This window comes from Trachypithecus francoisi, unplaced genomic scaffold (genome assembly GCF_009764315.1).
Source record: "Trachypithecus francoisi isolate TF-2019V2 unplaced genomic scaffold, Tfra_2.0 Contig01461, whole genome shotgun sequence".
NCBI classification, from domain to species: Eukaryota; Metazoa; Chordata; class Mammalia; order Primates; family Cercopithecidae; genus Trachypithecus; species Trachypithecus francoisi.
Window position 1 is genome coordinate 7067307 of NW_022681433.1, and position 16118 is coordinate 7083424.

General features: G+C 37.6%; 1 protein-coding gene and 1 pseudogene across 5 annotated transcripts in view; one reads left to right on the plus strand and one right to left on the minus strand.

Moving 5' to 3' along the window:
* CCDC169 (coiled-coil domain containing 169) overlaps positions 1-16118 on the plus strand; it is a 77422-nt gene that overhangs the window by 17058 nt on the left and 44246 nt on the right. The window lies entirely within an intron of this gene.
* On the minus strand, positions 13788-13883 carry LOC117098637 (annotated as a pseudogene).

The window sequence follows — 16118 nt, forward strand, 5'->3', positions numbered from 1 at the left end:
AGTGGGGTAATTTGTTAAAATTTTATTTTAGCATGATGTATCAATTAAAGGTCGCATTTGGCAGAATAAAGAGAAAGGTTTAAACAAGTAAAGCTTTTTTTTTCTCTTTTCTTTTTTTTCCTCATGTAACAGAAAGTATGAGGTCTGCAGTCCAGGGGTGGTGCAGTGGCTGTATAATGCCTTCAGGAATCTAGGCTTCCCCTATGTTTCTACTCTGCCATCTGTTGTGAGTGGCTTTTGTCCTCGTATTTAAAGATGGCTGCTTCACCTTCTCAGCTGCTTCATGTTATCATTCAAAAAAAGAAGTAGGTGAAGGAGAAAAGGCCAAGGTGAAAGCTAGTCAGGTCTACTCCCCTTCAAAGAGCTTTCTAAGATGCTGCTCCCCTTGACATTTCATTGGGAGTTAGAACTGTATCATATGGCCACCTTCGTGTGTGTGACAGGCTGGGAAATGTACTGTTTTACTGAATATACAGGAAGAAGAGAAGAGTGCATTGTGAGCGTACAGTTGGCTGTATCTGCCACACACAAAGTCATTTAAAGTGAAGGCATTTCATTTTATGTATTCAATTCATTCATACATATTCATTCAATATGTATTCAGTCGATATTATTTGGAAAATAAAAGGCAAAGAAAAAGAATATTATAAAATCAAACATATCCACTGTTGACAGTTCTGTTTTTAGTAATTTTTGTATGCATACATATTGATTTAAAAGAACAACCAAATGAATAAGTCAGCCAACAAACAAAGTGAAAAAGGATTACAACTAGTTTTTATTGTTTAAAATATAATTATAACCTTACTGCATGGACAATTTTGAATCCTATGCTAATCAGGATAATTAAGTCAATTATTTCTTATGTTATATTCTCTTCATGTGCATTTTTCAAGGCTATATTATGTTCCATTGTGTTGGAATGCGAATGTTCAATTACTTTTCCCTATAACTTGGTGTTCTAGGTTGTTTCTGGTTTTAATTTTGAGTTAAACAAAACCCACAGAATATATTATGGCGAACACCTCCATATTCTAGTATTTATAAATCTTCAGATCTGTGTGTCTTTCTTATTTTAAATTTTTTAATGAAAACAATTTATAGAGTTGAGATCTCTTTTGTTCCCCTGTCTTGTTTGTGCCTCCTTTTCATAGGCAAGGACTACCATGAATTTGGTATATATTATTTCTGTTTATTTTTTAATATCTCTCTACATGTTGTATGTATAAAAATGCATTAAAAAGTATGATACTGTGCATATCATTCTTTTACTCTTGAATTCCATTCATGTTCATAAAGATCTAGTAAATTTTATCAGTTGTATAGTATTTCATTATATGTGTATATCCGTAATGTATTTATTAGCTTATTTATGTATATCAATAATTTTTCAAAATCTCACTATGACAAGCATTGCCGCAGTGAATATCCTTATATGTGTCTTTCAGTGCGAAGTGTTCCTCTAGGCTTAGCAAACTTTTCTGCAGATGGATAAATAGTAAATATATTCAGCATTGCAGCCGTATGACCTCTGATCTCTGTTGTAGCTATTCAGCCTTGCTGCTGTAGTATAAAGGGAGCCATAGACAATACCTATTTGGTGGGCTGTATTCTAAAAAATCTTGGTTTACAAAAACAGACAGAAGCTGAATTTGATATTTAGGCTATAGTTTGCCCGCCCCTGCTTTAAGGCAGTGATCCATAAACTTTGATAGGTTACAGAATCACCTAGGGCACTTCATAAAAATATAAAGGCCAAGTCCTGTCCTTCAACCTACTTGCCACCTCTATATTTTTATTAACTCTTCAGGTAATTCTAATAAAAAAGTTTGAGAACCACTGCTTCAAGTATACATATAAAAGTGGAATTTTAAAATAATAAGATAGGTACATTTTCAAATTATTATAAAGTATTTCTGGGTCAGTCTATCTAAAGACACCCCAGATCTACAGTTAGTTCAGTATGTCTGGAATAAATAAGAGGGATGATGAGTGATGAAGCTGGAAATATATGCAGGGGCTAAATAATAAAGGGTTTGGTATTCATGTTAGGGAGTGTGGATTTTCTTATATGTGATAAGAAGCTACAGAAATATTTTATATAGAGATTGAAATATCCTCCCACCCCCACCCCAACCACCATGAAGAAAAGATCCTCCCACCCCCACCCCAACCACCCTGAAGAAAGGATTCCTCAGGGTGGGTTAGAATTGAATAAAAGAAACCAGTTAGGATGCTTTTGTTGTAGTCTAGGTAAGGGAAGGTGGTTTTTTTAGCTTGGGCAGTATTATATGGGGATGGAACATAGAAGACAGATTAAAGATCTATTTAGGAATGAGGATTTCATGAATACTTAGATATTGGGTGAGACTGCAAGAGAATTTAATGACAGTTGAGGGTTTTGGCTTGAATAACTTCATGGATTACAATGAACAGGATAATAGAAATTGCAACTAGTTAGAATGTTAGGAAATGGTAAGTTTAGTTTTGTTTGTGTGTATTACACCGGTGATAGTGGTTTGGAAGCAACTGAAAATAGTTTTAGATTATGGAAAATTGCTTCTCTGAAAATAGAGACCACCAAGTCATAAGTGTCACATGAAGTCATGGAACTACAAGGGATTGCTCGGGAAAATATATGCAGTCTGAAAAATATGATTGAGGTTAAAGCCTTGGGGAATGCTAACACTTAAAGTGTTAGGAGGCACATTAGGGAATATTATTGAGAAGGCAAAATACTGAGAAAGGATGAGGGGGACAACTGGAAGAATGGTATCATAGAAGTCAAGAAGGGGATGGCTTTGTGAATGTTCAGCAAAAGAATGTTCTAGAAACTTCTGCTGTAGGAGAGAATAAAATGCGTTGTCCAGAGTTCAGGCAAATTATTCAATAGTGAAGAAAGAAATGCCAATTAGAGGCTAGGATGTTAGGAGAAAATGTGATGTGGTGTGTAGTGGAAGAGTGGGGGTGAGAAAAGGTACTGAGTATAACCTATTTTACCTAGAAGCATAGGTTTTAGAATCAGACCATCATGGCTCAAATTCAGACTATGGGACACTGAGGAAGCTGTTTCATCTCTCTGAGGCTTCATTTCCTCATCTGCAAAACTGAGTTAATTAAACTGTCATGCAGGGTTACTGTGAAGATTATTAGAGATAGATAAAACGAATAGCATAGTGCCTAACATAGTAAGCTCTGTGTTCGTTCCTGTCCTATTTTCCCTTGATAAAGGAAAAGTACTATTTTATTAAAACAAATCTGTTGTGAAATTAACCCCAATCACCTTGGAAGGGATAAGCATAAGTCCCAAAGATGTGCAATCTGTTTTCACTTATTAAGCTGTGCTGTTATATAAGTTGTGAATCTTCTGAATCTTCTGGTACCTTCTCAAAACTATAATAGAATTCATTAGATATTTAACACTCTTTTTTTGAGATGGAGTCTCACTCTGTTGCCCAGGCTGGAGTGCAATGGCGTGATCTTGGGTCACTGCAACCTCCGCCTCACGGGTTCAAGCCATTCTCCTGCCTCATCCTCCCAAGTAGCTGGGATTACAGGCGCCCACCACCACGCCCAGCCAATTTTTGTGTTTTTAGTAGAGATAGGGTTTTGCCATGTTGGCCAGGCTGAACTCCTGACCTCAGGTGATCTGCCTGCCTCACCTCCCATTACAGGCGTAAGCCACCTCACCTAGCCGGTATTTAACACTCTTAATAAAAAGTGCAGAACCTCTACTTCCCTTGAGCTAGTTGGGTGTACGTTTTCTAGTCTCTTCCATGTGCATTCACCAAAAAGGGACTTAGTGCCTACCTGAAATTCCTTCCAAGAGTTCCCAGGTATGTTCATCAAAGACTTGTAGCCATCTTAATGTATATTAAAGGTGTATCCTTTTTTAATTTTAATGTTTAAGTTCTGGGGTACAAATGTACAAATGCAGGATGTACAGGTTTGTTACATAGGTAAACATGTGCCATGGTGGTTTGCTGCACCTGTCAACCCATCAGCTAAGTATTAAGTCCAGCATGTATTAATTATTTTTCCTAATGCTCTCTACTCCCTCCACCCTACTCCCTAACAGGCCCCAGTGTGTGGTGTTCCCCTTTCTGTTTCCATGTGTTCTCAACGTTCAGGCCCCACTTATAAGTGAGAACATGTGGTGTTTGGTTTTCTGTTCCTGCATTAGTTTACTGAGGAAAATGGCTTTCAGCTCCATCCATGTCCCTGCAAAGGACATGATCTCTTTCGTTTTTACGGTTGCATATTATTCCGTGGTGTATATGTACCACATTTTCTTTATCCAGTCTATCATTGATGGGCATTTGGGTTGATTCCATGTCTTTGCTATTGTGAATAGTGCTGCTTAATGTATACTTTTATATACATAATGTATGTATACTAATGTATACTAAAAGTATACATTCTGAGGATTTCCCCAGAAATTTGGTAGGTCTGGAGTAAGGCCTGGACATTTGTATTTTTTTGGCAGACATCTCAATAGGCTCTATTACAGAGCACCACTTGAGATCAACAGATGTAGGGATCTAGATCCCTCAGAGAAAGATGTGCAATACAGACTTGCTTGTGATAAGTGAGTGTAATGTCTCTTATCAACAAGCCCCACCAAAACCCTGCAGTCAATTGTATTGCAAAGTGGAAGTCCTGTTTCTTGACTCATTTAGAGTCATAAAAGTGATGACCCCTATTTTTCTCTTTCTCTAGTTTTCCTGTCAATACCCACCCCCTTGTCCTCCATGACACCCAAGCAGCTTGGATTCTTCAGGGAAATCTCTTACCAGTGCATATGCTTTGTCAGTCAGATAGATCCTGTTCCTAAAGCTAGCAAGTCTAGCTGGTGGTGAAAAGAATAGGGGAGAAGGTGTAGAAACGAGAAACATTATTTAGGAAAATACTTAATCTCATTCAAACATTCCCTGGAAGACTCTTGATCAATTTGTAGAAAACCAATTCACAGGAAGCCAATTTGCCAAAATCCAAATCCTTGAATATGTTCTAATGAATATAAGTTTATTTAGTAACATTTTAAGAAATGTTTGTTGAAAACCCAAAACTTACGAAAATGATGTAGCATTTAGTATTATTATCGAAAATTACTTAGAAAAAGAATATATTTCAGGTTATACGTTCACATATATGAATGATTTTCCTTAAAGCGAGTTTTTAGTAAGTTTGGAATTATAGGTAGGTTGGTCTCCCTGCAAATTAATCCTTTGGTGAATTGACTTTTTGAAATATTAATCTTTGGCTGTTTGTCTGTCTTCTCTTCTGACATATGTTTCAGTTTTCCATATGACAAACAGGAGAAGAACATATTATAAAAGCAGGAGAAACCTGAAGGAAGAAATGGTTTTAAGTCTTAGTTCTTTTAAACCATCGGGCCATTGTTTTTATCCCACACCAGTCTCTCCTCTCTATTATTCTCTGTTGTCCATGTCATGTCCCACTCTCTGACTTCCAGTCTGTCTTATTACTCATTGACCTACTTATCTTTTCTTCATCCTGATGCCACACAACATTTGCCTGACTGTAATACTAATTTCTTTCCTTTATCGTGATTCAGATTCTTCTTTTAGCTGTGCTGCCTGATGGACATCCAGCCCTGTTTGGGTCTTCCTGGGACTCATTACCTCGCTGTACACCCAGTTAGTCATGCTCCCACTGGGCTCACTCTGGTAGTTTATGCCTTCTGAAAATTCTTAGAAATTTTGTTTTTAATGCCTGATAACCAGTCATTAAAATTAATGACCCTACAGCACTATTGACATGCATTAAGTATATATTTTTAAAGTATTGAGGTTATTAAAATGATATAACCTCCGAGACTGCCTCCTGAGGTGTTCTGTGTCAACCCTCACTGGATTTGTGTTCTCCCCAAGATCAGAATGGTCAATTAGGGGATAGGTACATAGCTTCAAATCACGAAAAGTTAGTTGAAACAGATCTTATATGTAACTCTAGTAACAGTGCTGTCCACAAGGGGGCATTTGGTATTTAAGTATGTAGAAGGCTGTGTTCTTTCATTGTTGCGGTTGCCTGTACTGAAAAGTACTGTGTGTCTAGGAGCTGTGCTTAACTAAATTGTATTCTTCTGTTTTTTCTTTTGTAAACTTCAGTGGAGTGATTTCTTTTTTTTTTACTTTAGTTTTTTGTGTTCTTTAGCAATTATTGATTTAAAAAATAATAAGCAGCCAATGGAATTTTCTTTCTGCTTTGGATAGAGGTGAGGGACTTTTTTAAAAACCTAAGTATACTTTATTTCAGGTGTGTAAACAGTATCTTGAAATTTCTTATTCTTACCCTGTCGTTTCAATCTACTCTAGGAAAATGACCTTTAAAAAGCAAATTAAAACAAGAACGTAGGTGAAATATGTTATTGCTTGGAATGCTAAGAAGTTATTAGTGTCAGAAACAAAACAAAACAGCTCTTGTATGATAGTAGAAGAATTGGCTTTATGTATGTGATTTTTGTTGTTGTTAATATCTAACAGAGTTTTCAGTTTAACTGTTGCATTGCTTTGTCTTTCCAGGCTGTAGTTTTCTAGTATATTACTATTGATTTATATAATCAGATAAAAGCAGCTCCTTGGGAAGATCAAGAACATTGTTATGAGTAGTCCAGTGAATTGGAACTGATGGAATGAGAGTCTGTTCCTCTGTTTTAAAGATATCTAGTTCATTTTGGAGTCAGTAAAAGAGGGAACCTTAAAGTTATTGTAGTACAGTTTTATATTTTACAGGGATCTCTGGTATGTATATTATAAACAGATAATTACAAATATCTTCTTGTTAATGGTCCAGGTTATTTCATGATTGCTGTAGTTTTTGCAAAATCTATAATGTGTTTTTGTCTTCTCCCCAGGATAATTTATTTTTATGCTGCCCTTATTCCCATGAGATTGCCCCAATGACACATCATAACTTCCTGAGTTATAGTAGAATTTCAAAGCATAGTATGTCTAAAACACAACTCATAAGAAGCAGGTACAGAGAAGGAGAGTGAAGTGGGTTCCAGGAATTCTGGACCACACCAGCTATAACTGTGTGGGGGCAGTGCTGAGGCTAACTGCAGAAGAGAAAATACTTCGTGTCTCTATGTTGAGCCTGGAGAGAATGAACACCCACAGAGCTGGGAGACAAAGTCATGTGTTAGAGGCTGGAAGAAGAAACCGAGGTGTTAAAGCTTAAAGCTAAAGACAATAGTGAAGAAAGAAAGAAGGACAAGGCACGAAGACCACAACTCCTATGAAGCTGCTTCTTAATACGTTTTCCACATGGTGTCTATAAGGCTTTAGAAATTAGTGCATTATAAAAAAATTTTAATAAAAACATTGATGGAATTTCTAACTTAAATACCAGGGTGGGTTGTTAACGATCTCAAATGTGATCTATTTTAGAATTCACAGGTTTTGAGTATAAAATTATTATTTTTAAATCTAGCAGAATAGTAGAAATATTATTGAAGCAGTAGTAGTATTGTGCTTTAAAAAATGCAAATGCGCCTAATTAGAATGTTCCCCATTTTAATCAAAACATTTTTTGCTTGTGAAACTAGTAAGGCAGTATGTGTGTGGGGCCTCAGTTAGGAAATTTTTTTTATGACTATTACATCATTGGGTGTGTTCACTCTTACATGCTCCTGTCTCACAAACCCATATTCTTCCCATGTGTAAAATTCCTAAAGTACTCCCACCTGACAAAATCCAATAACACATGTAAAATTGGAAAACTGGGTATAATTGGGTATAATTAGTTTAAGTAAAATCGTCATTTTTATTTTGGTAAAGTTGAGTTTGAAGTGTGAAGAAAATGTTAAGAATAGGCACCCAGGGGCCTACTTTTACATTTGGATCTGATATTTATTAAACAAGAAATGATAGCTGATCATTGAAATGAATGGATAAGAAGAAATCTCAGCAGGTGAGTGATTTAAACAAATTTTGGAAGGCTCATAGCTGGAAGAATACAAATTGACTTGATAGAAGTTGAGGAAGCAATAACAGAGTGCCTGCAGAGAAGAATATTGGTGAAAATAATGCATTCACTCTTCTGACCTGCTTAGTGCTTTAGAACTTGGCAGATATGGAAGAAGATGGGGGTGAGAAAGGAGCTGAAAACTGGGAGACAGTGGAAGATGAACACATGGAGCAGTTGGTCACTGGGACCCCTCTGCCATCCCATGCAGCCAGGATACTCTCCTTCAGTGAGGAGTCTATTTTCTGGAGAAATTAAACTGCAATAGCTCTTGTACTCTGGAGTTTCAGACACAGAGACGTGTGAGTGAGATAGAGGTCTAAGAATGATGGGATCAAATGAAAATATGCAGTTTGAATAATGGAACTCTCAGCTCTCTTCTCCTGCCCTACTCCATGAAACTAGCAGGTAGGATTAAACGTTAAGGGTTAGGAGATTGGAGTATTCTTCAGCAAAAAACCTGAAATGCCCTTTAGAAAAGTTAGTGTGTTGAATGGGAAGAAATAGGAAGAAAAAATAAGAGAAAAAATAATTTTAAAAAAATAGAAAAGTTAGTATGGTGACCCAACAATGAACCTCACAGAATTCCCAGGACAGGAAGGTTAATTGAGGACCGTAGGTGCTGGGCTTCAAAAAAATTTTACATGTGTTACTACTTTTGTATCAGGTTTATACTTCCTAAGGGCTATTCTCCGCCTATGATTAAGTGCAGTGGAGCTACTAAGGCAGACCCATTCCCGCGAAGCATGGGGCTCCATTGTCAGCTGACTTCGACTTAAAGTTCCCTGATGGCTTTTTTCAAAAAGTTTTTATTTCAATACATTTTGGGGTACACATGTATGTGTGTGTGTGTGTGTGTTTTCTTTTTGTCACATGGATGAATTATATAGTGGTGAATTCTAAGATTTTAGTGCACTCATCACCCAAGTAGTGTACATTGTCCCTAATGTGTAGTTTTTATTATTATTTTATTTTATTTTTAGTTTTTTTCTTTTTTGAGATGGAGTCTCACTCTGTCACCCGGGCAGGAGTGCAATGGTGCAATCTCGGCTCACTGCAACCTCCGCCTCCTGGATTCAAGCGATTCTCCTGCCTCAGCCTCCTGAGTAGCTGGGATTACAGGCTTGCGCCACCATTCCTGGCTAATTTTTTTGTATTTTTAGTAAAGACGGGGGTTTCACCATGTTGATCAGGCTGGTCTCGAACTCCTGACCTTGTGATCCGCCCGCCTCAGCCTCCCAAAGTGCTGGGATTATAGGCATGAGCCACCACACCCGGCCACTAATGTGTAGTTTTTTATCCCTTCCTTCCCTGCCAGCCACCCGCTTCTGGGTCTCTAAAGTTCCTTATATCACTCTGTATGCTTTTGTGTACTCACAGTAAAGCTCCCACTTACAAGTTAGAACATACAGTTTTTAGTTTTCTACTCCTGTGTTACTTCACTTAGAATATTACCCTTCTATTCCATCCAAGTTACTGCAGAAGACATTATTTCATTCATTTTAATGCCTGAGGAGTATTCCATGGTGTATATATAACCACATTTGCTTTATCTACTTGTTAGCTAATGGGCACTTAGGTTGGTTCCACATCTTTGCAATTGTGAACTGTGCTGCTAAAAACATATGTGTGCAAGTGTCTTTTTTGTATAATGACTTCTTTTTCTTTGGGTAGATACCCAGTAGTGTGATTGCTGGATCAAATGGTAGATCTACTTTTAGTTCTTTAAGGAATCTCCATACTGTTTTCTATAGAGGTTGTACTAATTTGCATTCCCATCAGCAGTGTATAAGCGTTCCCTTTTCCCTACATCCATGCCAACATCTATTGTTTTTTGACTTTTTAATAGCCATTCTTGCAGGAGTAAGGTAGCATCTTTGTGGTTTTAATTTACATTTCCCTGAGAATTAGTGATGTTGAGCATTTTTCCGTATGTTTGTTGGCCATTTGTATATCTTCATTTGAGAAATATCTATTCATGTCCTTGCCTACTTTTTGATGGGATTTTTTTTTCTTGCTGATTTGTTTGAGTTCCTTGTAGATTCTAGGTTCTAGTCCTTTATCAGATGTGTGGTTTGCAAATATTTTCTCCCATTCTGTGAGTTGTGTGTTTGCTCTGATTATTATGTCTTTTACTGTGCAGAAGCTTTTTAGTTTAATTAGGTCTCATTTATTTTTGTTTTTGTTGCGTTTACTTTTTGCATCTTAGTCATGAATTCTTTGCCTAGGCCAATGTCTATGAGAATTTTTCCAACCTTGTCTTCTAGAATTTTTATACTTCCAGATCTTATATTTAAGTCTTTGATCCATCTTGAGCTGATTTTTATATAAGGTAAGAGACAGGGATCCAGTTTCATTCTTCAACATGTGGATTGCTAGTTTTCCCAGCACCATTTATTAAAAGGGGGGTCCATTCCCCAAGTTATGTTTTTGTATGCTTTGTTGAAGATCAGCTGGCTGTAAGTATTTGGCTTTATTTCTGGGTTCTCTATTCTGTTCCATTAATCTATGTGCCTGTTTTTTATACCAGTACCATCCTGTTTTGGTAACTATACCGTTGTAATATAATTTGAAGTCTGGTAATATGATGCCTCCAGAGTTGTTCTTTTTGATTAGGATTGCTTTGGCTATTTGGGCTCTTTCTTAGTTCCATATGAATTTTAGGATGTTTTTTTCTAATCCTTTGAAAACTGATGTTGGTATTTTGATGGGAATTGCACTGAATCTATACATTGCTTTGGGCAATATGGTCCTTTTCACAACAATGATTCTTCCAGTTCATGAGCATGGGATGCGTTTCCTTTTGTGTGTGTGTCATCGGTGATTTCTTTCAGCAGTGGTTTGTAGTTCTCCTTGTAGAGGTCTTTCACATGCTTTGTTAAGTATATTCCTAGTTTTGTTTGTTTGTTTGTTTGTTTTGTTTTGTTTTTGCAGCTACTGTAAAAGAGATTGAGTTCTTGATTTGATTCTCATCTTGGTCATTTCGTTGTGCAGCAGTGCTACTGATTTGTGTACATTGATTTTGCAACCTGAAACTTTACTCAATTTGTTTATCAAATCTAGGAGTCTTTTGGGAGGAGTCTTTAGGATTTTCTAGGTATACAATCATGTCATCTGAAAACAGCAATAGTTTGGATTCCTCTTTTCCAATTTGGATGCTCTTTATTTCTTTCTCTTGCCTGAATGCTCTGGCTAGGACTTCCAGAACTATATTCAATAGGAGTGGTGCAAGTAGGCATCCTTGTCTTGTTCCTGTTCTCAGGGGGAATGCTTTCAACTTTTCCCAATTCAGTATGATGTTGGCTGTGGATTTGTCATGTATGGCTTTTATTATTTTGAAGTAAGTCCCTTCTATGTCTAGTTTGTTGAGAGTTTTTATCACAAAGTGATGCTGGATTTTGTCCAGTGCTTTTTCTGCGTCTATTGAGATGATCATATGGTTTTTGTTTTTAATTCTGTTTATGTGATATATCACATTTATTAACTTGCATATGTTAAATCATCCCTGCATCCCTGGAATGAAACCCACTTGATCAAAATACATTATCTTTTTGATGTGCTGTTGGATTCAGTTAGCTAGTATTTTGTTGAGGATTTCTGCCTCTATGTTCATCAGGGAAATTGGTCTGTAGTTTTCTTTTGTTGTTGAATCCTTTCCAGGTATTAGTATCAGGGTGATACTGGCTTCATAGAATGATTTAGGGAGGATTCCCTCTTTCTCAGTCTTTTGGAATAGTTTCAGTAGGATTGATACCAGTTCTTCTTTGAATGCATGATAGAATTTAGCTGTGAATCCAACTGGTCCTGGGTGGTGGTGGTGTTGTTGTTGGCAACTTTTAAATTACTGATTCAATCTTGTTGCTTGTTATTGATCTGTTCAGGGTTTCTGTTTCTTCCTGATTTAACCTAGGAGGGTTGCATGTTTCCAAGAACTTATCCATTTCCTCTAGGGTTTCTAGTTTGTGCACGTAAAGGTAATCATAGCAGTCTCAAATGATTTTTGTTTTGTTTTTTAGTTGGAGTCTTGCTCTGTCACCCTGGCTGGAGTGCAATGGCACAATCTCAGCTTACTGCAACCTCCACCTGCTAGTTCAAGTGATTCTCCTGCCTCAGCCTCCCAAGTAGCTGGGATTATAGGTGTCCACCACCACACCTGGCTAATTTTTGTATTTTTAGTAGAGACGGGGTTTCACCAGGTTGGCCAGGATGGTCTCGAACTCCTGACCTCAAATGATCTGCCTGCCTCAGCCTCTCAAAGTGCTGGGATTACAGGCATGAGCCACCATACCTGGCTTGAATGATGTTTTGTTATTTCTATGGTGTTGGTTGTAATGTTTCCAGTATCATTTCTAATTGAGCTTATTTGGATCTTCTCTCTTCTTGGTTAATCTAACTAATGTTCTATTTTGTTTATTTTTTCAAAGAGCCAGATTTTGGTATCATTGATCTTTTGGGGCTTTTTTGTTTGAATTTCATTTAGTTCTACTCCGATCTTTTTATTTTTTTCATCTTGTAGCTTTGGGTTTAGCTTGTTGTTGTTTCTCTAGCTCCCTGAGGTATGATATTAGGTTGTCAATTTGTGCTCTTTCACCTTTTTTGATAGAGGCATTTAATGCTATAAACTTAGCACTGCTTTTGCTGTATACTAGAGGTTTTGATAGCTTGTGTCATTATTATCATTCAATTCAAAGAATTTCTAAATTTCCATCTTTATTTCATTGTTAACCCAGATATCATTCAGGAGCAGATTATTTAATTTGCATGTATTTGTATAGTTCTGAGGGATCTTTTTGGAGTTGATTTCTACTTTTATTGCTATGTTGTCTGAGAATATACTTGATATGATTTCAATTTTTAAAAATTTATTGAGATTTATTCTGTGGCTTATCATATGGTCTGTCTTGGAGAATGTTCCATGTGCTGATGAGAAGAATGTTCTGTAAATATCTGTTAAGTCCATTTGTTCTGGAGTGTCATTTAAGTTCACTGTTTGTTGACTTTCTGTCTCAAAAATCTGTCTAGTGCTGTCAGTGGCGTCTTCCACCATTATTGTATTGCTGTGTCATTTCTTAGATCTAGTAGTAATTTTTAAAATTTAAACATTTTAAAATGTTTTATAAATCTGGGAGCTCCAGTGTTAGGTGCATATAAATTTAGAATTGAAGTATCTTCTTGTTTAATTGATCCTTTTGTCATTGTATACTGACCATCTTTGCTTTGTTTAATGTGTTATGTTACTGCTTTGAAGTCTGTTTTGTCTGATATAAGAATAGCTACTACTGCTCACTTTTGGTTTCTATTTGCATGGAATATCTTTTTGCACCTTTTTACCTTGAGTTTATATGAATCCTTCCATGTTAGGTGAGTCTCTTGAAGACAGCAGATATTTGGTTTGTGATTTTTTTAATTCATTCTGTATTTTTTAAGCAGAGCATTTAGACCATTTACATTCAGTGTTAATGTTGAGATACAAGGCACTGTTCTCTTCATCATATTAATTGTTACCTAGATAGTTTTTTTTTCATTGTGTTATTGTTTTATAGACCCTGTGAGTTTTAAGGTTTCAAGAGGTCCTGTTTTCGTACATATTGGGCTTTTGTTTCAAGGTCTAGAACTCCTTTTAGCATTTCTTACAGTTCTGGTTTGGTAGTGACAAATTCCTTCAGCATTTGTTTGTCTGAAAATGACTTTATTTCTCCTTCATTTATGAAACTTAGTTTTGCTGGATACAAAATTATTAGCTGAGAGTTATTCTGTTTAAGAAGGTTGAAGATAGGACTCTAATCTTTTCTAGCTTGTAAAAATATGAAATCTTCATGAATTTGTGCACAGGGACTATGCTAATCTTCTCTATATCATTCTAATTTTAGTATATGTGCTGCAGATGTGAGCACTCTTGATTGGCTTTGCCAAACTTTTCCTAGACTACATTATAGCCTAGGACATTTCTGCTTTCAACCAACCTTCTCTCCCTATCCTTTACTAGGACTAAGACTTGCATTACTGTCAGACTGCTCTCCTGGCCTCTTCCTGCTCCCTATTTACTTTTACATGGGTGTGTCTCATAACATGATCCTTTCACATGTAATCCCATTATAGTGTCTGCTTCTCAGAAGACCAGGTCTAAAACTAGGAGTAAGAATAGTGATATGAGAAAATAGGAGGTAATTTGTAACTGGCTCACTCACCGTGTAGCAGGAAGAGGATCTGTTCTGATTGGTAGATGTGACAACAGTAGATCCTGGCCCAACGTGGCAGTTCATTTCATAAAGATTGCACTGATGATGACCTTGGAAAATGTCCTGTTGGAATGGAGTACTGTGGAAGAAGCCATGATGCAGGCATTTGCTACTAAGTTTTATTGACAGCCTACATAAGAATAATGAGAGGCTGAGGACTGTTAACAAGTATGTGAAACCAGAAAGCCTTGGAGGTAGCCTCATAAGAGGCCCTCTATACCAGTAGTGTAAGGGTGGACAGGGTAAAACAATAGGCTAAAGACCTAATTGTGAGAGTGCAGAGCTCCAGAGGCATCTGAATGCTCAGCCCAGGTAGGTCTGTTACGTGAAGGGCAGGGCCCTGATAGGGATGACCAGGGATCCTGAAAACTCTGATAGGACATCTGGATAGGTGCCCCTGAGGATCTGGATTCTACAAGTCTACCTGGACCCTCCGGGTGTGCAGAGGTGGCCCACCCTTCCCTAATAACGGCTAGAAGAGTATCCACTGTGCTGGAAGATGCTGTGGAGGCCCCTTCCCAACAAGACAATTGGTTTCCCCCTCAGGAGCTGCACCCACCTCCTCCCCTGGCTGCCAAGCCAATTAAGAATGGTGCTGTTCAGCATCTCTAGTTAAAGAAAGAAAAGCAAAAATATAGGAGCAGGAGGCTGAGGACCGCCCAGCAGAAAGCATAATTCTTTTACTCATTTCCCAGATCTGAACCAATTTCCAGAACCAGAAACTACTGATCAAAGAAGTGGCTGGATTCCTAAGAAGGGCCCTGCAATACTAGTCAAAGTTTATGTTATGACAGTATCCATAGTCCTCCCAAAAGGGACCTCTGGCCATTTACACAGGTGACTGTACACTGAGGAAAAGGAAATAACTAGCTCTCAAGGACGATTGAGCACAGAGTCTGACTTCACATTGATTCCCAGAGTGGAAATCTATGACCAAATTCCAAATCACAGGGGGCTCAATGTGCCCACGGACTCCCCTACCCTTGCAGTGATAATTATCTCCATCACCAAGTACATAATTGAAATAGATATACTTGACAGTTGAAAGTTACTCCCTTATGGGTCCCTAATCTCTGAAGTAAAAGCTATCATGGTAGGGAAAAGACCAAATAAAAACTTCTGAAACTACTCCCTTCACCAGACCAAAATTGTAAATCAAAAACATGTCTAATCCCCGGGAAGACAGTAGAGATTAGTGCCATAATTAAAGACTTAAAAGATGCAAATATACTGGTGCCTATCATAGCTGTCTTTAATTTGCCAGCCTAATGGCTGCAGAAACTGGATGTCTCTTGGGGAAAAACTGTAGGCACTACAGACTTAAATTAGTAGCCTCAATTGCAGCTACTTTGCCTGATGTGATATTACTGCCAGAGCAGAGTAATAAGGTTTCAGGTACAGGGTATGCAGCCATTGATTTGGAGAATTCATTCTTTTCATTTCAGTTAGAAAAGGGGATCAAAGTATGTGACTCCTTGTTTCAGCTAGAACATGTATACAGCTTGAAAGTTGTCAATCTTGTCATTACAACTTTCAAACTGAAAATCAGGCCGGGTGCGGTGGCTCAAGCCTGTAATCCCAGCATTTTGGGAGGCTGAGATGGGCAGATCACGAGGTCAGGAGATCGAGACCATCCTGGCTAAAAAGGTGAAACCCCATCTCTATTAAAAATACAAAAAAAAAAAAAAAAACTAGCCGGGCGAGGTGGCAGGCGCCTGTAGTCCCAGCTACTCCAGAGGCTGAGGCAGGAGAATGGTGTAAACCCACAAGGCGGAGCTTACAGTGAGCTGAGATCCGGCCACTGCACTCCAGCCCGGGCGACAGAGCAAGACTCCATCTCAAAAAAAAAAAAGAAAATCAGTGACTTTTCTTGGACCGATTAGAAAATTG